We start from the raw sequence: 22,624 nt of genomic DNA, 5'->3' as shown, positions 1-22,624 counted from the left end.
GAAGTAAAAATGGACATATATACACTACCAAGCGTAAAGTGGATAGCTAGTGGGAAGCAGCCGCGTAGCACAGGGAGATCAGCTCAGTGCTTTGTGACCGCCTAGAGGGGTGGGATAGGGAGGGTGGGAGGGAGGGAGACGCAGGAGGGAAGAGACATGGGAACATTGTGTATATGTATAACTGATTCACTTTGTTATAAAGCAGAAACTTTATACACACCACTGTAAAGCAATTATACTCCAATAAAGATGTTAAAAAAAAATGCATGTAGAGTTGACACGTGGAACAACCCATAGGAGAAAAACTGGGGACCAGGAAGGGGAGAACAGCAGCAAGGCGGCCCCTGTGATGGGCTGAATATTAGCCCCAAAGATACTCACATCCTAATGAATCCAGCACCCTGTGAATGCTAACCTTCTACAGCAAAAGTTAAGGACCTTGAGATGCAGAGATTATCCTGGATTATCGGGGGAGCTGGGGCAAATGTAATCACAGGTCTCCTTATAACAGGGAGGCAGAGGGAGATGTGACACAGGAGAAGGTGCAGGAGATGTGCTAACAAAAGCAAGAGGCTGGAGCGAGCGATTCAAGGAAGAAAGCATGAGGCAAGGGAAGCAGGTGGCCCCCCAGAAGCTAGAAGGGCCAGGAAACAAACTCTTCCCTAGATCTTTCAGAAGGAAACAGCCCTGCAGACACCTTGACTTCGGCCCTGGGAAACTGACTAACGTAAGAGACTGTAAGAGAATAAATGAGTCTTGTTTAAAGCCACTAAGTCTGTGATAATTTTATGGTGGCACAGAGGAAACTAATCTCGTCAATCAGGGCATATCTTGTCTGTTTCCCCACAGACCTAGAGAAGAGGGTATCACAGTGTAAATACCGATGACACTGGGGAATTTGGCTTGGAGAGGTCGAACAGCCACTCTACAGGCTGAGAAGGAAAAAGTCAAGTCTCTGAAAGTAACTGAGGCAAGAAGCAGCCCAAGCTTTGAAGTGGGCTCCCAGATGAGACCACTGGTGACCGTCACTGGGGCCAATAGCTTCATCTCTGAAAGCCTCAGTTTTGCCATCTGCAAAAACAGAGATGATGTTACCATCCGCCCTGCAGAGCTTTGAGGATTAAATGAGATACTGCATGAAAAGCACATGGCACGTGGCAGATGCCAAATAAATGATACCTCTAAGGAAGGATTAGACATGCAGATATGGGCAGACGCTGTTAAGTGCCCATCCCAGTACCTGTTCTCCCTTTGCTACTAAGCAACATAACTCTGATTTTTGGCTGGCACACTGTGGCCCAGAGTAAAGAGACTACGTTTCTCAGCCTCCCTTGGCCGCTAGCTAGGACCATGTGACTAAGATCTGGTCAAAGAAATGGAAGTGGAAAGTGTTGTGGAACTTCTGTTCAAAAGGTGCTTGAAGGAGCCCCATTTTTCCCTATCTGCCTTTACTCCCTTCATGAGGACATAATGGCTGGTGCCCCAGCAACCATCTTGGACTTTGAGGGGCTCCAATGAAAATGGGAGTCATGCACTAAGATAAGCTAACCAGAAGGTGGAAGCCTAGATCCCTGATAACTCCAGAACTGCCATACTAGCTGTGGATGGCCTTTCTTTGGGTTTCTGTTACGTGAGAGAGAACGCTCTTCTGCCTCAGTTATTGAGTCACTGTTAATTTTAGAGTTTTCTACTAACCATAATGGATCCACTATACCACCGATCTAGGGAAACAGGATTCAGAGTCATTCTGGAGTAGTGGTCCTCAATGTGCAACCCTTGACAACAGCTTCAGAAGCACCTGGGAACTTAGAAATGCAAATTCCCAGGACCCACCCCAGACTTACTGAATCAAAACCTCTGGGGGTGGAACCCAGCATTCTGTGTCTTCACAAGCCCTCTGGGTCATTCTGGTGCACACTCAAGTGTGAAACCACCATTCTAGAGCAAGGTTTCTCAAATTCTGGCACTAGTGACTTTTGGGCAGGATAATTCTTGGTCAGGGGCGGGGGCGGGGATGCTGTCCTATGCATTGTAAGATGCTCGGCAGCACCCCTGACCTCTACCCACTAGAAGCCGGGAGAAGCCCCTCTCGGTGTTCAAAATGTCTCAGACACCGGCCTACATCTGGGGTCGGGGGCAGAGCGGGCAACAAAATCGCCCCCGTCACCGCCTCTGAGCCGCGGTTCATTCTTGACTTTGGTTGCACATTAGAATCACCTGGGAAGTTCTTCAAAATTCCCGGGCCAAAATTCTCACCCCAGCCTGGTGAGGTCGGAACCCACTAGGACAGGACGAGGCAGTTAAAGCTGTCCGGGTGATGCCGGCATGAGGCCAGTGCTGAGAACTGCTGCACACTGCAAAGGGCCAGCGGGCCCAGAGGAGAGCCTGCTCCAAGCTGGAGAAGGTAGCCACACACCTGAATCCTGACGATGGCCAGGACACACGGTACTCCTAGGCAGAAACCGTAACGAGGGCGACCCGGGTAGACTTGGGAACGAGCATCCCGGCTGCCAGACGGGGTGACTGGATGGCGTGGAATTCCCGGGGGCTGTGTCACCTCGTTTCCCATCAGAACAGGGTGGACACCTTTCAGTGTCTCCCATGAGTAACAACGCAAAGCCTCAGTTTGCTCCCTCAATGAACGCAGCACGCGGTGAGCCAGCTCCCACCAGGCACTATAAACATGAGCGCACTCAGCACGAACAACTGCCTCAATAAAGACGGCGCCACAGCCACGGGGCCTGCTTAGAAACGAAGAGCCTGCCTTCTCCATCCAACCGGTAAACTCTCCAGGCACTGAAACCAGAATCCTCCCACAGGGATACGCTCTGCGCAAGGAGAAACTCCACATGTATTGAATGTAGCCCTGAAAATAAGCTTGGCTGGGGGTCGCTAAGTAGGTCGGAGTGGAAAGGGAGGAGAGAATTAAATGAGAAACCAGCCACCAAGCGAGAGGGAGAGCTGAACAGGTTGACAGGTTGACGCTCTGACTTCGTGAAAAGAAGGAGGCAGTCATGTGTAAATTCTCTCTCCTGCCGGGACTTTTTCCTTCATTATTTCAGCCCCAGCCTGCCCGGCCGAAATGCTCAGCCAAGCGTTTCCTTGTTTCCTTTGGCCCAAATCGTGAAGTCCAGGATGTCACTGGGGGAGGCATGGGGAGGGGGTGGAGGAAAGGAGAAAGAGGAAGAGAAAAAAGAGGAGGGGCTTCCCTGGTGGCGCAGTGGTTGGGAGTCTGCCTGCCGATGCAGGGGACGCGGGTTCGTGCCCCGGTCCGGGAAGATCCCACATGCCGCGGAACGGCTGGGCCCATGAGCCGTGGCCGCTGCGCCTGCGCGTCCGGAGCCTGTGCTCCGCAACGGGAGAGGCCACAGCAGTGAGAGGCCCGCGTACCGCAAAAAAAAAAAAAAAAAAAAAGAGGAGGATGGGAAGGAGGTGATAAGGAAAGAGAGAGAGGAGGGGCAAGAGGATGCTCACAGCACCAGGATGAACTAGCCTCTCTGGTCCCTGCCTACGTCAGCCCCACTGGGCCACCTGGATGGAAAGATGAGCAACAGGTGTGAGTCTGGAACTCCTACAGGAGGCGCTAACTCCCCGTGGGTCTCTAAGAGGAGAAGGCTCAGTGGGATGGAGCCGCCCAGTGTGTGCCCTTCCCTTCCTGGGGATTTTGCCAGTCCACTGAATGCACCTGATTGGAATAAGGTAGAAGAAATCCGGCTGCCCTGTACCAGTGCTATCACACAGGCAAGGAGCCCAGGTGCCTCTTCTGTTCCCAGAGACTTTCAAAAGGTTCCTGTGCAAAGAATACATAGGACTTTACGGCTCCCACTGACCATTTCCAAGGCTCCCACCTTCCCTGCCTACATACCGCCCTTCCTCACAGAGTCAGAATGCATCTCATTCTCGGGCTTCCCTGGTGGCGCAGTGGTTGAGAATCCGCCTGCCAATGCAGGGGACACGGGTTCAAGTCCTGGTCTGGGAAGATCCCACATGCCGCGGAGCAACTAAGCCCGTGCTACGCCACAACTACCGAGCCTGCGCTCTAGAGCCCGCGAGCCACAACTACTGAGCCCACGTGTCACAACTACTGAAGCCCGTGCTCCACAGCAAGAGAAGCCACCACAACAAGAAGCCCACGCTCCGCAACGAAGAGTAGCCCCCGCTCGCCGCAACTAGAGAAAGCCCGTGCGCAGCAACGAAGACCCAACGCAGCCAAAAATAAATAAATAAATTTATTTAAAAAAACAAAAACAGAATGCATCTCACTATTTTTTTTTGGGGGGGGATGGTACGCGGGCCTCTCGCTGTTGTGGCCTCTCCCGTTGCGGAGCCGCTCCGGACGCACAGGTTCAGCGGCCATGGCTCATGGGCCCAGCCGCTCCGCGGCATGTGGGATCCTCCCAGACCGGGGCACGAACCCGCGTCCCCTGCATTGGCAGGCGGACTCTCTACCACTGCGCCACCAGGGAAGCCCGCATCCTCACTCTTAACTACAACCCCTGGGTTCCCTCCAGCCTGTAAACCTTGTGTGCAAATGTCCTGACTCTTGCAAATGCGTTGAAAAATAAACTTTAAAAAGCTTCCAGATGTTCTGTTGTAGGGGTGGTGTTTCTCTGCTCCTATCTCCAGGGGCCCATGTGCGATGCCCAGCAGCCTGACTGCCCAGATGAAATCTGAGGCGGCCAAGAGGCACCGCCTGGGGGCAGGTGGAGAGGATGCCCCTCCCCCCCAGGACCGCACTCAACCAGTCTCCACCACTCTACCCCGCAAACACGTGACCTTACACACCCCATCTATTCCTCCACCATCCCCCATGCCCGCCCTGTTTCTTTCACTCCTATAGGTGAGATCTACAACCCTGAGGTTTGATCCACATAGTGCAAAAACCTTCAAGATCAACAAAGGAGCAAGTCTGCGATTCCCAAGTGATAAGCTTTGTTCTTTCTGAGCATCTACCTCATTTCTCCCTTAAAATTCTTTTTTTTTTTTTTTTTTTTTGGCTGCACCATGCAGCATGTGGGATCTTAGTTCCCTGACCGGGGATCGAACCTGTGCCCCCTGCACTGGAAGGGTGGAGTCTTAACCGCCGGGCCTCCAGGGAAGTCCCCTCCCTTAAAATCCTTATACCAACTGCCTTTGTAGCATACAGTCAAGGACAAAACAACATGGAGTGGCTCTTCCACGTAAGATGTTAACCCATCGCCTGCAGGTACATCTTAGGAGCTGGACCAGCCAGAACAAGGGAGTGGAGTTTGTGACTTGTCAAGGCCCCTGTGGGGCTGGTGGCCTCTGATCTCTAGAAAAGGAAATTACCAACGGGCAGCCTTGTGCACACACAGCCACGCACACACCCTTCCCAACACGCACACACCTGAGGGCCCTGGATTCTTTGCACAAGGTGACGCGGGCTCCCTTTGATGCTCGCCGGATGTGTTCCCATTGGGCGAAAACCAGACCTCAATAAAACCCGGCATTATCAAGAGGCCGGTGGTGGGTGACTGCACCGGCCTGTTATCTCTATGGCCCTGGGCGGGGCTGCTCTGTGGTTCTCCACTGAAAAGCATTAACTTCTAGGTGGATCAAAGACGCTTCCGAACCAGCCGGCCCAGACCCCTTGTTTATCCGCAGGGGACTGTTCCCAAAGATGGACTTTAAGATAATAGGGACCCCAGTTCCAGCCTCCCTCTGTCCTCTCCTTATCATGCAATATGTCCCTCTGGGGCCGCCCAACGGCCAATCACAAGGCCCTTCTCCTCTCTCTCTTCAGATGGCCCATTTAACAACAGCAAATGAGGGACCGGGCCCGGGAGTGTCCCAGCCCTGCTGCAACCATGGGTATCTGGGGACGGGGAGACACCTACTTGGGGACCATGCAGGAGCTCCTCTCCCCTCTGTGAGTCACGCCAGGGAGGGGGTTCCAGAGAGCAGGGCGTTTACTACACTCTTCCCTCAAGAGGGAGAAACTGACAGCCCTCACACCTGGTCCTTGACGTCCCCTGTTGGGCTCCACTGCCTACCCTAATGTTCAAGGCCTGCAACCCACCCGCAGTGAGGACACAGAAGGACCTCTGAGCTATCTGGATCTGGACACCAAGACAGACTGCGCATCGGCCTGGAGAGAAAGAGCACGTGCACTGAAGGCAGGCAGGTGCTGGCAGGTGCCTGAATGCCTCCTGAACGTTCCGGAGGCCCACACAGGTCTGGCAGCTGGAGGGGTGAGGCCAGGTTTTTCTCCTTTGCATTCAGAGTACCTGGCTTACTGTGTGGACCTGAACAGGCACATGAATGAACGAATGAATGAATGAACGAACGAACGAACAAGTGAATCACTCGCAACTCAGTGGCATGGACGCTCAATCCTACCAATGGGAAAAGCTTCAGGGAGCACATCTCACTGGAGACACCTTAGCTCAATGACACAGAGTCAGATCAAGGCTCAAATCCTGGGTCCCGGGCAAGGGACCTCCATTCTCTTTAATCCCTCTGTAAGCAGGAATAATGGTCATACCTCCTCCATCGCAGGGTTGTTAGGGGGATAGAGGCTCAGTGAGTAGCGTTTGTCATTATTACCGTATTTCCCTGTAGCACTGTCTCTATGAAAGAATCCAGGTAGTACGTTTCCAAGGAAGGAGGAAGTAAGTGCCTTGGTTATATTCCCGGTGTAGCCCAGACCTAAGGGGCGTACAAAACTCCAGCTCCATCTTCCATCACTCCTTTTTTTCCTCCTTATTTGACCCATAATGTTGTTTCTAGCATTGAAATTAACCCTCACCTCTTTCCATGCTCCCTCGACGGCCCCTAAAAAGTCTGGGAACTCCAGGTACAGGGAGCTGGGGAGGCAGCCACGAGTCATGAGCAGGTGACAAAGGCCGTGCACAAGGCCACTGATGGAACAGGACCGCGCCCTTGTCTCCAGCCTAGCTGAGGCCACTGGGAACTCCACCTCTGCCATCATGTAATGGCGAGATGCACAGACCCCCTCTGCCTTCAACTCGTACGTCTTTCCCTGGCTTCTCTCCTGCTTTTAACGTGTGTCCTGTCTTCCTTAAACCCCTGGTTTGTCTGTCTCTGTGTCACTCTCATTAGAGACGCCACAGCCTGAAAAGCCAACCCAACAGGGAAGGATGCCTACGGGGCTCTGTCTTGTCTGCCCCGGCCCGGACAGCGTGCGGTGCACGTGTCAAGGTGACAGGGAAGCTGGGTCTCAGCGCCCTGCGGTCACGGCGGGGCCAGGCTGTTCCCCAACGCTGCAGCTGGGCTCTCAGAGGCGCTGGGAGGTCAGGCAGCAAGTTCACAGGACAGGCCACCCACACGGCACATCAGGGCCGCGGGGCTGTCCCCGGGGCCAGCGCGGCTCTGGCCCTCGGCCCTGACTCAGAACACTCCACCATATGGCCTCCCTTGGGGAGGATGAGAGGCAGAAAAGACTGAAACCAGGGGCAAGAAAGAGCCCCACCTCCCTTGACGTGCCAGGGACCCTTCCTGGACACGGGGGCGTGGGGTGTAGCTAGCATTGTCCCCACCAGGTCCAGTGAAGAACAGAGGCAAGTCTGATGGCAACATGCCCTCAATGAGACTGGGTGTCCCTCTCTGCAACCCCCAGATGTGTTTCCAGGGTTTGATGTGAACTCGAAAAACCCTGAACCTTAGGCTACTTCACACTTTTCTAATTAAAGACCCAAACTGGATTTTCATGTTTGCAGAGAGAGCTTTGACCCGAAGTGTAGGCAGCTGAGCAAAACAGGAAGAGAATCTTTCTCTTGTTCTCTCCCTCCCTTCTTTTCTCTCTCTCTCTCTTCCCTCTGAAAGTACAGAGGGATGGGGCCGGGGGGGTGGGGCGGGCAAACGAGATCTTGGCAGCCGTAGCCTCTAAGGTCCCCTGGAGCCTGCCTGTGTTCTGTTGAAAGCTTTTCTCTTTTCTTTGGTCCCATAGACACCAGCCCCCATCCCGGTTGGTTGGGCAGGGGTGGAGGTGGAGGGGAGCTGGGCGAGGCTCTGGGAAAAGAGAAAGAGGCAAAGAACAGATCCTCCGGCACAGCTGCCAAGAAAAGAGCCCGAATGCCGCGTCTGGGCAGAAGGCAACCTTCCCAGGTTTCTCGGCGTGCTGGGACTTGCTGGAAACCAGAGCCCTGGCTGGCAGGACGAGGGTGGACAGTGGAACCAGCCGAAGGAGGGGGGCCCCTGGGGGGAAGAGGGGGAGGTCTCAGTGAATCATATAAATTAGAGACAGAAGGGATGTCAAGCCACCTTCACTTCCTTCCTCTCCTAATGGGAATTATCTCATTAGCCCTGAGCTTCCTAGAGGCTAACTTTAAATGATTCCTCTAACGGGGATTTCAATCTACAGCCCGCCCCCCTGCCCCCGCTTCCCCATCAGATCTGACTCTAAGGAGAGCTAAGAAGGGCTCTTAAAGGGACCGTAGCAAAAAGACACCAGATAGGGAGGGTGGGAGGGAGACACAAGACGGAGGAGATAGGAGGATATATGTATATGTATAGCTGATTCACTTTCTTATAAAGCAGAAACTAACACACCATTGTAAAGCAATTATACTCCAATAAAGATGTTAAAAAAAAAAAAAAGACACCGGTTCAATCTATTTAACTCTGCAGACTTTCTCCAAACATTTCACACAAGGTTAGTTTTGCCCTTTCACCCTTTATTTCCACTTACAGGAATTTATTGTAAGAAAATAGTCACGGACATGGTAACAGGCTCAATCATGACACGCCTTAACGCACGCCTCCCCCAAGAGAGACATATTCTAATCTCTGGAACCTATAAATATTACCTCATGTGGCAAAAGGGACCTGGCAAATGAGATTAAGGATCTTAAACGGGGGAGATGATTCTGGATTATCCAGATGAGCCCTAAATGCAATCACAGGTGTCCTTATAAGAGGGAAGCAGAGGAAGATTTGACTCCAGAGAGGAGGACACGATAGGACCACAAAGGTAAAGATGGGAGTGATGTGGCTACAAGTCAAGGTATGCCGACAGCCTCCAGAACCTGGGAGAGGCCCCCGGGACAATTCTCCCCCCGGGGGGCCCCCGGAAGGAACCAGCCCTGCCAACAACTTGATTTTAGCCCCAGAAGACTCATTTTAGACTTCTGGCCTCCAGAACTGTAAGACAATAAATGTGTGTGTTTTTTTGAATTTTATTTAATTTATTTTTTTTATACAGCAGGTTCTTATTAGTCATCAATTTTATACACATCAGTCAGTGTATACATGTCAAACCCAATCGCCCAATTCATCATAAATGTGTGTTTTTTTAAAACCACCAAGCTGGTGGTAATTTGTTACAGCAGCCGCAGGAAACTAGTACAGATATGAATACAGTTCTTGCTACCAGCATTGTCATCAGGGCCTTATTTCACAGCAAAGGAAAAAAACAAAAAAAGCATTGAAAATGTTCAAAAATTACCATGTCATAATGCGACGATGAAATAATACCCATAAAAATACAGAAGTACGATTTCATAATAATGGAGTAATAGATAACTGAATATGGATCCTAAATATTTTCCTGGCCTTTTGTAAACGTTTCTCGCGGTAAGCGTCTTATAATTACTTCTGTCATTGTAAAAGTCACATATTTATTTGCAGGGTGGTATCAGGGTTAAGTTTGGCTTGATCCCTTTCCATGAATAAAGAAGGAGGAACTGGGGACAGTTTAGCAGAGAGAGGTCAGAGTCAGAGAACCCGGGGTGGGTACCTTTCTGGGCCCTGAAGACCGTCAAGTTTCCTGGCAAACGGGTTCTCCTCTATATACACCACAGCCTGGAGTCAAGGTGCTCCACCCAGGGGCCCCTCTGGCCTGCAGACCCTCCTCCCTAACAGGTGAGCCGCCCTGAAGTGTAGCCCATTCCCCTCGGCCCCTCACCTCGAGTCTGCTTCCTCCAGGCCCCCAAGAAGCATGTTTATCTCTGCTTCCGTACTCTGGCGCTGCTCTTCGCAGTTGGACGACGTTTGAGTTTCCCAAGGCTGCTGTAACGAATCACCGCAAACAGGTGGCTTAAAACAACAGACATCTATCTTCTCACAGTTCTGGAGGTCAGAAGTCCAAAGTCAAGGTGTCGGCACGGTTGGTGCCTTTCTGGAGGCCTTGAGGGAGAGCCCTCTCTCCCAGCTTCTGGTGGCTCCCAGCAAGCCTTGGCTTGTGGATGCATCACTCCACTCTGCCTCCAAGTTCATGTTGCCTTCTTCTCTGTGTCTGTCTCCCCTTCTCTTCTCTCCTAAGAACTTGCCATTGGATCCTTAGCTAACTACATCTGTAAAGACCCTATTTCCAAATAAAGCCCCACTGTGAGGTTCTAAGTGGACATGAATTCTGGGGGATACTATTTAACCCCCTACAGGGGGTCTGCGGCTCCTTTCTCTCTCCACTTCTTCAAGTCTCAGTAACCTCAGTCTCCTCTGATTCGTCCAGGTCCCAGAATTCAGTCCCTCTTGGAAGTGTGCAGAAGCAGCGGGAGCCTCCCTCAGTGAATGAACTTCCCAACAACTGGAGTTGCCAATGTGAGAGTGGGTGGCCTTAGGAGAGATGGAATTCTCTGTTGTTGAAGCGTTCACGCAGGAAACACCTCTCTGGAAAGACGTACAGGAGGTCCTGGGTGTGAATGGGGGATGGGATTAGGTAGTCAAAAGAGTTGGGTTTTATGAGAACCAGGATTGTACCCAATCCATTCAGCACAGTGCTGGGCACAGAAAAGGCACTAAATAGATGGTTACTGCCCATCAGGGAAGATCCCGTCAATCTCAACAGTCCTCTTCTCAGTGAATGCATGGAACACCACGAAGCAACATAAACTAAGATTAGATGATCTGTGTAATCAACAACTATTGGTCAAGCACCTCCTTGGTACACAGCATACGATCGGACACTCCTATGCGCCTCTCTCGTCTTTGATGGCTAGAAGGTGAGAAGTCAGGACAGATCATACGGCAGGAGACACCAAAATCACCACCCCAGTGATTACGTGGACTCAGCGCCACCAGAGTTTCTACACGGGCAGTCAGAAGGTCTCTCGGGAAAACCTAAGAGGCAAGACCCTAGGATCTCTTTTTGCTCCTGCCCCGTCCACTAAGAAAGGGAGAGAAGGTAGAGGAGCATATGCCCTGCAGCGGCCAAGGGCAGGCTGTCTGTTCAGGCTGGAGCCCAGACAAAGCACACGCACCAGGCGGTGACTTAGCAGCTGTGTGCGGCCCAAGAAGCTCTTAAGCTACAGGTGGGTGCCTGCGAAGCCACCTTCCCAGGAGAGCACAAGCCTCAGGCCCTGCTTTACTGCTAATCACCATAAGCACCCCGGTGTCTCAACCCCAACCTGGGTGGCCTTTACCGCTCCCGGAGCCCTGGTCACATGCTCAGTGATCTCAGCTGGCCTCACGCAGACCCTGTCAAGTAAGCAGGACAGGTGTTGTTATGATTCCCACTTCACAGATGGGGAAACTGCTGCAGTAACTCGATGACTTCCTCAGGGCCACCCAGGGAGCACGTGCCCCAGTGGCTAGCCCAGGGCTCCTTCCACAGCCCAGGGGGCAACTGGTGACCCCACCCTCTCTGTACTGCCCCCCAGGACTTTAGGGCTTTACATGTGGCAACAAATACTGGGGACGGCTCTTCCCTCTGGGCAATGGGCTTCCTGTTTGGACCCTGGGAGCCTGACTCACCAAAATTCCCACCTCTTCCCATTCAATCTGTCCTCCTGTTTGACGCCTGGAAGTGGAAGGGCATGGACTTGGGGGAGGGAGGGAGGAGGGCATGGCTTGTGCCCAGGCTGGGCCGCCCCAAGAGCAGTGAAGGATGCTCTGGGGGATCTGGGAGGAGAAGCTGCCCACTGTGTACTTTTTTTATTTTTAAAGATTTTTTCGATGTGGACCATTTTTAAAGTCTTTATTGAGTCTATTACATTACTTCTGTTTTATGCTTTGGCTATTTTTTTTTTTTTTTTTTGACTGTGAGGCACGTGCGATCTTAGTTCCCCGACCAGGGATCGAACCTGCACCCCTTGCATTGGAAGGTGAAGTCTTAACCACTGGACTGCCAGGGAAGTCCCCCCACTGTGTCCTTTTCCAGGCAGGGAAAAGAAAGAGGAGAGGGCAGAGCTGATATGAATGCCGTCCGTGCTCAACTCACAAGCTACGGCTTTCCCAACCTGCCCTGTAACTGTGCTCAGAGCCGGGCCCTCTGTTTCCCTAAGCTGTCCCAAGCAGCCGCAGGACGTGGTGGGCTGACCACAGGGCAGAATGGAGCAAGGCCACTACCGTCTTCTGGGGTCACAGGTCAGTAGGGCCTGAGCTGATGATCCTGGGTCCAGGGCCTCCACGGGAGGTGGCAGAGTTCCTCTTCGGCGGGGCCCCTGGACAATGTCGCCCACACCACCCGAAGCCATGCACTGCAGGTCTGACGGAGCCCCAGAAAGCAGAACTCTGGGGGCAGCACCCGCAGGGCAGGGAGTGCATCCGCAGTCCACTCCTGGAATGCCCGTGTTCGGGCTGATCTGTTGGCTGTGGTTTCCCCTCACCAAACCTCGTCCTTTGTGCAATTTGCACCCCGAGGGGCACCTTGAGAGATGCTCTACAACTAAGAGGTCCATGGCCTCTTCTGCACTCGGGGTCAGGCCGGAAGGAGCCCTAAGAAGGTGAGTGGATGGTGTGGGAGCTGGGAGCAGTCAGGCCGCCTCCAGCAAATCCAGGCCAGCGTCTGGTTCCCATGACACTCTTACCGGCAGCGTTAATAACTAACCATGTCCCAGACAGGTGCTGGCGGCCTGGCCTTAGGAGTTCTCGTTCAGGGTTGAAAGTGAGTCACTTCTCTTTTATCGTTTGCTAAGCAGAGTGAGTCACTGGAGCTTCACACAAGCTCTCACACCTTGGCCAAGGGACATTCATGCCCGTACCTTCGACCACCTGTTTTCCAAGGTCAGCTGAGTCCTGTGGAGCTGACCCTCATTGGTTTAGGCCAAACAGCATCCCTGGGACCCAGCCTCCACCCTTCCTGCTCTTCACCCCACTCCCTCAACTGGGACGGTGAGTCCTGACCCACCAGGAGTCTGGAGAGAGAGCCTGACAGGTGTCCACCTAGGCCTGAGGCTGGGTGAGGTCTGTGTCACCTTTGACCTTTAATGGCGCTCTCCTACCTTCCCAACCCTCTGTTTGGGAACGGACTAGAAGTGGAAAATTCCAGAACTGATGAACCAAAGGACACAACTGTGAGGCAATAAGTCAGCTTCCCTCTTGGGAATAACAGGGGTTGAAGGTAGGTAAACTGAGTCCCATTGCTATTAACATGCTTCCCTCCTTCTTGCGTCAGGTGAGAGGCAGGACTGGCCACCAAGGCCAAGATGCTGGCATCAGGCTCCTATGGTGGGTCTGGAGTAAATCTCTCAGGAGGAATCACCCAGATAGACATCTGATAAATCTCATCTGGGAAAACAAACTCATATACCTCTTTGGGTAATCCTTCCTTCCCCACTCATGTATGGTCTCTCCTACAGAATAATATTTGTTTGTAATTAAAAAGACAAAGTTAGAGAGAGAAAAGGAAAATATGAAAATAAAGCACAAGAGATAAAAAAAACAAAACCAAAAAATCCTCACTGAAATAGTTTGGGGATTTACTTTTTTTTCATCCTCAAAAAGTCCCTCTCGCTACCTGGTTTCTAAAACAGACAGTAAACAGAGATGACATCAAATTGGATAGCAACTGGGCATCTCCCGGCCAGGAGCTGCCGGCAGGTGTGAGACTGACAGACTGAGAAAAGATGACACTATTTCTATCCTTAGAAGATGAAAACCAAGGAGGAGAAATGACAGCAGAGGCTGAGCCCTGGGTGTGGTGAGAAACCTGACACCCTGCCAGCCGCTGGCCTTTTGGGTGAACTCGCTTGTCTAGATGGGGCGCCAACGTGGAGCTCCTCGTTGGTGAGCTTTGTTTATCCCCCCACCTCTCAGGTATCACGGCGTGACTCATCCCCGGGGGCTCGGAGAGGTCAGGCTGTGGCTGTCCTCGCTCCACGGAGCACCCCGTACTTTCCAAACTGCATTTTGAAATCCACTGGCTGTGGCAGTGGCTTTGGCCTGACCCCTGCAGGGTGTGAGGTGCTTTCTCTGCTACACACGTCCCGCACATAGCATCTGCGTTGATAGCACTGAGGGGACAGATGCCAGGAGAGAGACTCCACCCCTGGCTGCTGGCTTGAGGGACAGAGTGAATCATGAGGCCTGACCAGTGACCACGATGTCCCAGGGTGAAGTGGGAGGCCTGGGGACGGAGCCCGCTGCAGGGACCAGAGCCATGGTGACTCACATTTGGACCCCGAGGGAAAGTTCCGTCGGCGCGTCCTCTGGATGGCTCTCGTCCCCTGGGTGAGGTCATCCCCACGGCCGCTCCGAACTGTGACACGCTTCGTCTTCCCAGAGCCCCAGCTTTTCCCTCTCAATTATGGTTATGGCAGGAATCACCATTTTAGCTGCCGCACCTCTCCCCTACCCACCACACACACACACACACACACACACACACACACACACACACACACACGATGGATGGACGGAGGAAAGAGCCCGTCCTCCCGTCCGGGGCGTCAGATTTTTCATCTATAAAAATAGTTCCTCTCCCTGATGATCTCACACAGGAGCCTCTGCGGCTCAAGGGCAGTGAACATGATCGTTGGTTGAAAGGAAGTCTGCTAAATCAATGCAAGTCGGTCATATTTTAATATTGCTGTTTACGACTACTGCTCCATGGGCCCAGCCATTGGGCCACCATCTCGTTCCACCTCCCTGGGCCATTTAGTTGGGAAGTAAAAGAGTGCAAGGCGATGGGTAGGAAAGTGTCCCCAGGAGAGCCGGTACCCAGCAGCTTGGTGCGGCCATTTGGAAGTACACTCAAGCGTGGGGGAAATGTGCAGCAAAAGACTCCACTCTGCCCTTCGTCTTTTCCTTTCTCCAAGCGTTTCCAACAGAGCACGGACACGTTTCTAAGGCGTCACCAGGTACACGGGGGTCCGGGTCACAGTCCTTAGCTATCTCTTCCGCCATATGTATAAGTCACAGAGAAGTCCCCCAAAGATGGGCGCTAGGCATTCCATTATGGGCTGAGTTTCCTTTATTTTTTCTTTTTTTGTTGTTGTTTTGTTAAAAAATTTTATTTTATATTGGAGTATAGTTGACTCACAATGTTGTGTTAGTTTCAGGTGTGTTACGGGCCGAGTTTTCAGTGCACCTGCCATCATAGGGCATTTGCTGACAGCCAAGACCAGGTCTTCCTGGCAGCATTTTAAGAAAGACCCTGTTTCCGAGGTGAGCTCTGGACCACCCCTAGCGTGCCCACCTTGGTGGTCCCTGTGACCACAGGACAGGAAAGATGAAAGAAGAGCCATGACATTCCTGCCATTATGCCGTGCATCCCTGCACTTGTCAAGGCCCACGTTCTTGGGGGGAGGGGGAAAGGGGATGGCCTTGAGCAGTACTGGTCACTCCGAGGGGTGAGAACCCCACCGCCAGGGGTCCTCTGAGAGCAGCCTGCACCCCTCACCGCCCCGACACAACAAGCATGGGGAAACAGGGGTAGCTGGTCTCTCTCCTCCTGTAATTTTTTCCCTATTTCATTTATTTTTTCCTCTGTCACTACTATTCTTTGCTGCCGAGTCTGCAGCCTGCCCGTGTGGCCCCGGGTGGCTCCACTGGCAGGGATGAGGGGAGATGGGATCCTTGCGCTAAGCCCCAACCCCAGTGCAAGAGCCTCTGCTGAGTAAGGCAGGCACAGCTGTTGAGACTCAGCCCCTGGGAAGCGGCAGTGGGAGTTTCAGCTCATCCCCACCTTAAACATCATTCTATTGTCACCTGTATGTGAGCGAAGAGGAGAGAAAAGGCACCTTCAATGTCCCTTTTGCTTGCACCCTCATCCCTCAGCTGCCCCGGCCTCTCGGCTTCCATACAAGCCCCTAGGAAGTGGGCTGCCGGCACGGCTTCGCTCCAAATCCTGCCATGGCTCCCAGGGCCCTCGGAGGGAAAGCCTGACGGCCCCAAGGCTCTCCTTGGCCTCTGCCTCATCCCCAGGCACTGAGCTCCCCGACTTAGTTCCAACCCCAACTGCGCTTCTGTCCTCAAAGACACCAGGTACGCTCCTGCCTCGGCCTTGATGGAGCTGTTGCTGGCAGAGACCTCACCTCCTTGAAGGCCGTGCTCAGATGTCACCTTCTCGTCCGACTTATTCAAGGCTGCAACCTGCCCTCTACTCCCCACCCAGCACATCTGAACAGCTCCTGCTTCTATTTTCTTTTCCACAATGCTATTATGTACTAGATAAGTTAATTATTTACTATTCTGCTATTATGTACTAGATAAGTTAATTATTTACCATTCTGCGTATTATCTACCTGCCCCCAACCCCCCCCAGTCCCCTCCCCCCCCACCCCGCACTGGAAAGCAAGCTCCATGAGAACAGGATCATGTTCTCTGCCTAGAACAGTCCTGCCCCAGAGCAGGCACCCCAGAACGATCTGTTAGATGAATGAATGAAAGAACGAATGAATGAACAAATGAAAGAATGAATGAGGGCATCACTGCCATCCCAATGGGAATAGGGACTGTGCCTGTTATGGAATGAACTGGCATTCAGGTGGGGGGGGGGGTCGTCCAGGGAGGGAGGGGAGAGGGCGGGCTAAAGCAGAGAGGCTGTTCTCAGAAAGGCAGTGCCCACAATTTGCCTGGAAATCCCCCTGGAGTCACTCATTAACCCCCTGCCCCCACCCCATGGCTCACACACAGCCTGCCAAAGCCACACAGCAGCTAAAGCCTCATTTAAGCAACTGACTCTCCTTTCCAGGCCCATCCTCCCACCAGGTAACCCACACCATCATCGTCCGAGCACCCAGTCTGTGCAGGTCCTAGAATGAGCAGTGAAAAAGGGGTGGGATAAACAAAACACCCCAGTAACAGAAAACAAGCCCCACCCCGCCTCCACCCACTCTCAAGGCACCAGCTGGGGAGGCACACAAGACGGCAGGTGAAGTCCTGAAAGTAAGGTGATGTGCCGGGTGTAGGGGCCGCCGGTGCGGCAGGGCCCTGTGGGTGTGGGGTTTGGAGGAGGTGAAGCACACAGATGGGGACACAGGGAGAGGGTGTGGGGAGAGCACAGAGGCGGGGTGCAGGAATAATCCAGTCTTGGGGGGTAGGATCCAAAGCAGGTGGGCTCAGCTGAAAGGCTTCAAATTCGAGTGGTGGGCGATAAGATTAGGTGCCCAATGAGATCTGTTTGCTGAGATGATCAATAGAAATCCATGGAAGGTTTTTCGTTTGTCTGTTTGTTTTCAGTCAGAAAGCGACATGATGAATCCTGGGTTTAAGAAAGAGGCTTAGGGAAAACAAATAGAATTACTTTGGAAAAGAAAGCCTGGAGCCCCTAGGGTGTATCCCAGCTTGTGCTACCAAAGTCAAGAGCAGCAGCGGGCGTCTGGGAAGAGAGAAGGTTCAGACTGGAAAATCGGGGCTGCAGCAACATGGATGGACCTAGAGATTGTCATACTGAGTGAAGTGAGGCACACACAGAAAGACAAATATCGTATGGTATCGTTTATATGCGGAATCTAAAAAAAGGGTACAAATGAACTGATTTACGAAACAGAAGTAGAGTCACAGATGTAGAAAACAAACTTACGGTTACCAGGGGAGGGATAAATTGGGAGATTGGGATTGACATATACACACTACTATATCTAAAATAGATAACTAATAATGACCTACTAATTATAGCCCGGGGAACGCTACCCAGTACTCTGTAATGGCCTGTATGGGAAAAGAATCTAAAAAAAGAGTGGATATGTGCGCATGTATAACTGATTCACTTTACTGTACACCTGAAACTAACACAACATTGCAAAGCAACTATACTCTAATAAAATTTTTTTTAAAAAATTGAAAAATCGCTGTAGAGCAATTGTTGGGACTCGGTATTCTAGTGGATGGAGGGATTAGTATCACTCAGTGGCTGCCTTCCTTCTGACTGATCCATGTAGATAATGATAAATGAGCAAGAGAACTACTAGACAGGGTGCATATTGTGATCTACGCTTTTTTGTGTTATCTCATTTAACTCACGACCTCCCCTAAGGATAAGGCGTTAGCATCACCAGCCTACAGATGAGGAAACCGAGGCTTAGTGATTTACCCAAGATCATGTCCAAGATCAAGTAAGAAAAACAACAACAACAACCCTGACATTGATTGTAGGCTTCACATGTCCCAGGCACGGTGCCAGGCACCTAACTCGGTGTATTCTCTCATTTCACATCACACCGTGGCGGGGATAATCCTTATTATCCCCATTTTACAGATGTGGAAACTGAGGTTTGGAGAAGTGAAGGTCGCCAGCCTGTGGTCACAAAGTGAGAAAGCAGCGGAAGTAAGATTTGAACCCAGGACTTCTGGGTCCATGCTGTTTACCTTGATGCTAGACCAAGAGTGGCGAATTTGCACCATAATCTCCCAGTTCCAAAGCCCTGCTTTGCATAGCACAGCACGCCCTTTATTAGACCATCTGCTGCCTCCAGTCAAACATGCCCACGTTCCGAGCTTCCAGCTACCTTGGCAGGACTGACGTGTACGTGTGCCTGGGACTTACAGCCGGAACTGCGACTTCTGTGGATGATGGGGTCTAGAGAGCTATAGGTAACCCAGGCCTCGCACCCAGGGAGTGGCCCCTTGCCCCACATCCTGCTTTATTAGGGCCAGACTGCAGTCAGCAGCATTCCAGAAGCCCTGCGATCCCCTTGAATCCTGCAGCCAGTCTCTGCTCCTGAAGGGCAGCAGGAGAGATCATACGCCCCCTTGTCTCCTAGACCTGCAGCCTTGGAGTCACCTACCTGATGGTTCTCCCCGCAAAATGCAAGACATCTGTGTCCCGCCTCGGACCGACGCGTCTAAAGAGCAGGCGGCAGGAACACTGATGCATGGTGCGCCGGCGACTGGGACGATTCACTGTCACTCGGAATGGAAAGAGATCACAGTGCCGGTGCCAGCTCTGGCTTTGAATCCTGGCTCCCTCGCTAATTAACTGTGCAGTCCCGGGGGAGTGACTGGACCTCGGTTTCCTCCTCTGTAGGTTGGGCGTAACATGACTGACTGGCTTGGGCTGTGAGAGGTAAGAATGAGTTCATCTAAGTAGAAGCTGTGAGAGTACAGCCTGGCCTGAATTTATCATGATGACTGTTAAAATTTACCAGCCTGTGTCTCTGGACCCTCTCTGATGGCCAGTGCAAGGCTCCGGCCTGCCAGTTGCACTCCAGGCTGGCACGCAGGTGCGTAGGGATATCGGGGCAGCCAGGTATGGCGTGGAAGGAGCAGAACCCCCAAAGCAAGAAGAGCAGCAGGGCTGTGCCCTGATTACTATGTGCAGCTCACCTTTTATCTTGTCCTTCTTTCTCGGTTCAAAGCACCTACTCAGGTCAGTCACGAACCTCTGATTTCACCTGCAAAAAGAGAGGGAGATTTACAACAGGAAACCAGATAACGAAACTCATCTTCAAGCTTAAAACGAATGCCAGACAGCCTCCCAGGGACACAGGAGTTTATAGCTGTTTATTCTTCAATATAGAATAAAACTACCATTAATTCAGAATAAACGGAGAAATCCATTTCCTATCCATCGTGTACATGGCGAACTGAAGAATACTTTCAAAGAAATATAGGTTATCACCATAATAAACTAGATCTAGAATAAACTAAGACATGAATGGGTATGACACTGGATAGTCATTGTTTTAAAGTTTTAACAAAATTTAAATTCACAATGGACCTTTACTACAAAATTAATCTATTGCCACAGTCCTGAGTTGGGGAGACTTTTGCTCAAAGGTTTCTATGACAGCATTTCTGAATTTTTATATACTCTGACCTTATGATATGTTTGAATTCACTGAATGAGATAACACATGAGGAACACCTAGCTCTGTGCACTCAATAAATATTAGCTATGCTTTTATTAATTTTACTCCTTTGCGGGTTTCTAGAGAACAAGGCTATTCCACACCACCCGTAGAATTCCTGAGCAAACACGCACAGTTATCAGCATAGTCACTGTTGCCGCAAAAGAATAGATATTTAATCTTTAAATCCGACCTCTGTTCAACCTAATTCAGACACCAGGAAGAGTAGTATTTCAAAAGGTGTTTAAAGATAATAGCCTCATTCTAAGCTTCGCCATCATAAGGCTCAAAGAAATCACTCTAGACCCTTAGGTTGGCAAGTGAAAACAGAGAGAAGAAAGCAAAAGGAGGAAAACAACACCATCAGGTTTGAAACAGAAAACCTGTAACCTTCACTCACAAGAGAAAGGATTGTTTGGGTGGCGTTTTGTTCCTTCGCTGGACGCACACACATCATCGTGGGGCTTGGATCACTCCCTAGGTTTCTAGAGTTTCCGAGGATGGAGCTGGGCTGCAGCCGCTGGATCAGGATCCCGGTGCGCTCCAGGACCCCCTCCCCCCAATCCTGGGGACATGTTCGCTGGGCTGGCTTCCTCAACCACAGCCAACCTCAAATGCAGTATAGGCCTCTTGACCATGGAGAAAAGAACTTGACAGTTTTAGCTCCGATGAACCGTGCAGCTCTTGGGATCTAACCAGACAACTCGCAAATGCTAGAAAACTCATTGAAAAGAAGCGAGCAAAACAGCAATGTGCTCTCCAACTCCAACCCCAGCACCCAGAATGGATTCCCATTCCTGTTACTATTTTATGCAAAGCCACCCACCTGCCCAACCCATGTTCAGCTTATTGGGTGGAAAGCATCCGATAAACTCATTCAAGCTCAAGCCTAGGTGACTGGATTCCACAATCAGCCTTCCAAGGGAGACGAGAAATTTAACGCAAGTGAATCTAAACTCACCCTGCCCCCATGACGTCTCAATCCAGCCAATTTAGCAGCAGACATTGGAGGGGAGATAGTGGGACACTCGAGGGGGTCTTCTTTAAATCTTATGGTGGGGGAATGAGATGGGGAGGGGAGGGAGGGTCCCCAGACTTGGCTACTCACTGAAATCGCCATTCCTGCTGCCCAAGGGGAAGCCTGGGTCCCGCCCTCAGTGGTTCTGATTGGTCTTGATTAAGGTCCGGGCACTGGGTTTTTTTTTTTTAAAGTTTTTTTTAAGTTCCCAGGGAAAGTCTAATATGCAGCAAAGTTTGAGGACCATCTGACCACCTGGAGATTCAGTAGGTCTGATGTGGCGGGCGGAGATTCTGCATTTCTGACAAGCTCCTGGGTGAACCCAACGCTGGTGGTCCACAGAAGCGAGAGCTTAGAAGGGATCCCCTCAAACACCTCCTTATCCGACTCCCCAGAAACCTCATGCAAGCTGACTCCTCCCCACTCTTCCGCTAGCGCTTTCCCCTCTTCGCCAGCTGGTTTCTGGACCTGCCCAGCTGACTCCTGCAGTGTAGGAGGGTGAGGGAGACATTACTTGTGTCCCAAGAGAGAGCGGCCCCTCCCCCTCTCCTATAATCCAGTTCTAGGCAATCCAACCTCTAGCCTGAAATACATTCCTAAGAACCACCGCTTTGAACAGAGTGGTTTGTGTTTGCTCTGCTCTTTAAAACAAGCAGGGGTCTCTTTTCCCTTTGCTTTTCTCCTTGGCATGGCCATCCAGGGCAGACAAGATGCAGGGCCTCTCGGGAGGCTGGATAGAGCAGCACGGATGCTTCCTCTCTCTGCCCACAGCACACTGGCTTCCACATCTGCCGAGGTTGCACACATACCTCCCCGCTGCCTTTGCATCTTCAGGGCAACAGCAGGACGGGGAGCAGATGGGCCTCCCTTGGAAACAGGCCAACAGCAGCGTGCCACGCCCGACACCAAACCTCCAAGGAAGGCCAGAGACTGCCACAGGCTACCCACAGCCTGCCCCCCCACGGTCCCTGCCTTCCCCCTGCACCCCCCGACCCTGACAGGTTCCTTCCTGACATCTCGCGGATGCTGCGAGCCAAACATCACCTAGTGGTTCTCGGTCCAACCACCTCCAACCAAGATGGAAGGGGCAGGTCCTCCTGGATAACTTGGACTGAGGAACAAAAGGCCCGGCTGGTGAGGCCCCAAGAAAACATTAGCCTGAAACATGTCCCGTCCCACAGCAGACTGCTTCCAGAGAAGACCAGGGTGGGGAAACAAGAATAAATGGGCTGGAAGACAGGATTTCAACACGTCGTAAGCGAGAGCCCCGCCTCTGGCCAAAAAGGGATGCAGTTTGGGGGGAACTCTTGAACCTTCTGAGTGGGTCCAAAATCACAGGCGAGGGACTTCTACAAAACAGGCCAAGTAGCTGTCAGGACACCAAGCTGCCAGGTCCCCTTTCTAGGGACCTACCTAAGGCCGACACACCCACTGGGCACACCTGCCCAGGACTCAATGATAATTTAGGGGCCCGCGAAAATGTTCCAATTTCTTTTAAAATTAAAAGGAATAATTTGACAATAAGGTTAATGCCTATGTAACAATGAATCCAGCCTGGATTATATTCATCCTTTTATGGAGGCGTAAAATACCATTATTGATTTATTGATTGATTGATTGATTTTTACCAGGAAAGGGGCTCCCAAAGATAAAAGTGCCTAAGGTCACAAAATTC

At 51.6% G+C, this 22,624-nt stretch overlaps 1 long non-coding RNA gene across 8 annotated transcripts in view; it reads right to left on the bottom strand.

Moving 5' to 3' along the window:
- LOC111182888 (uncharacterized) overlaps positions 1 to 22,624 on the bottom strand; it is a 109,443-nt gene that overhangs the window by 10,711 nt on the left and 76,108 nt on the right. For 6 of the 8 annotated variants that reach the window (XR_016389070.1, XR_016389074.1, XR_016389071.1 and 3 more), the window contains 2 exons: positions 19,408 to 19,475; positions 18,870 to 19,138 (listed from right to left, as the gene is read on the bottom strand). This is a non-coding gene — a long non-coding RNA (uncharacterized LOC111182888). Of the gene's footprint in view, positions 1 to 9,886; positions 10,613 to 18,869; positions 19,139 to 19,407; positions 19,476 to 22,624 lie in introns of all 8 variants that reach the window. The other 2 variants (XR_016389073.1, XR_016389075.1) reach the window with 2 other exon arrangements.

Source organism: Delphinapterus leucas, chromosome 19 (genome assembly GCF_059928025.1).
Source record: "Delphinapterus leucas isolate spDelLeu-1000000601 "Yukka" chromosome 19, BTC_Dleu_Yukka2, whole genome shotgun sequence".
Lineage (NCBI taxonomy): Eukaryota > Metazoa > Chordata > Mammalia > Artiodactyla > Monodontidae > Delphinapterus > Delphinapterus leucas.
The sequence above is the reverse complement of the archived record's forward strand: the minus strand, read 5'-3'. Positions and strand labels throughout refer to the sequence as shown.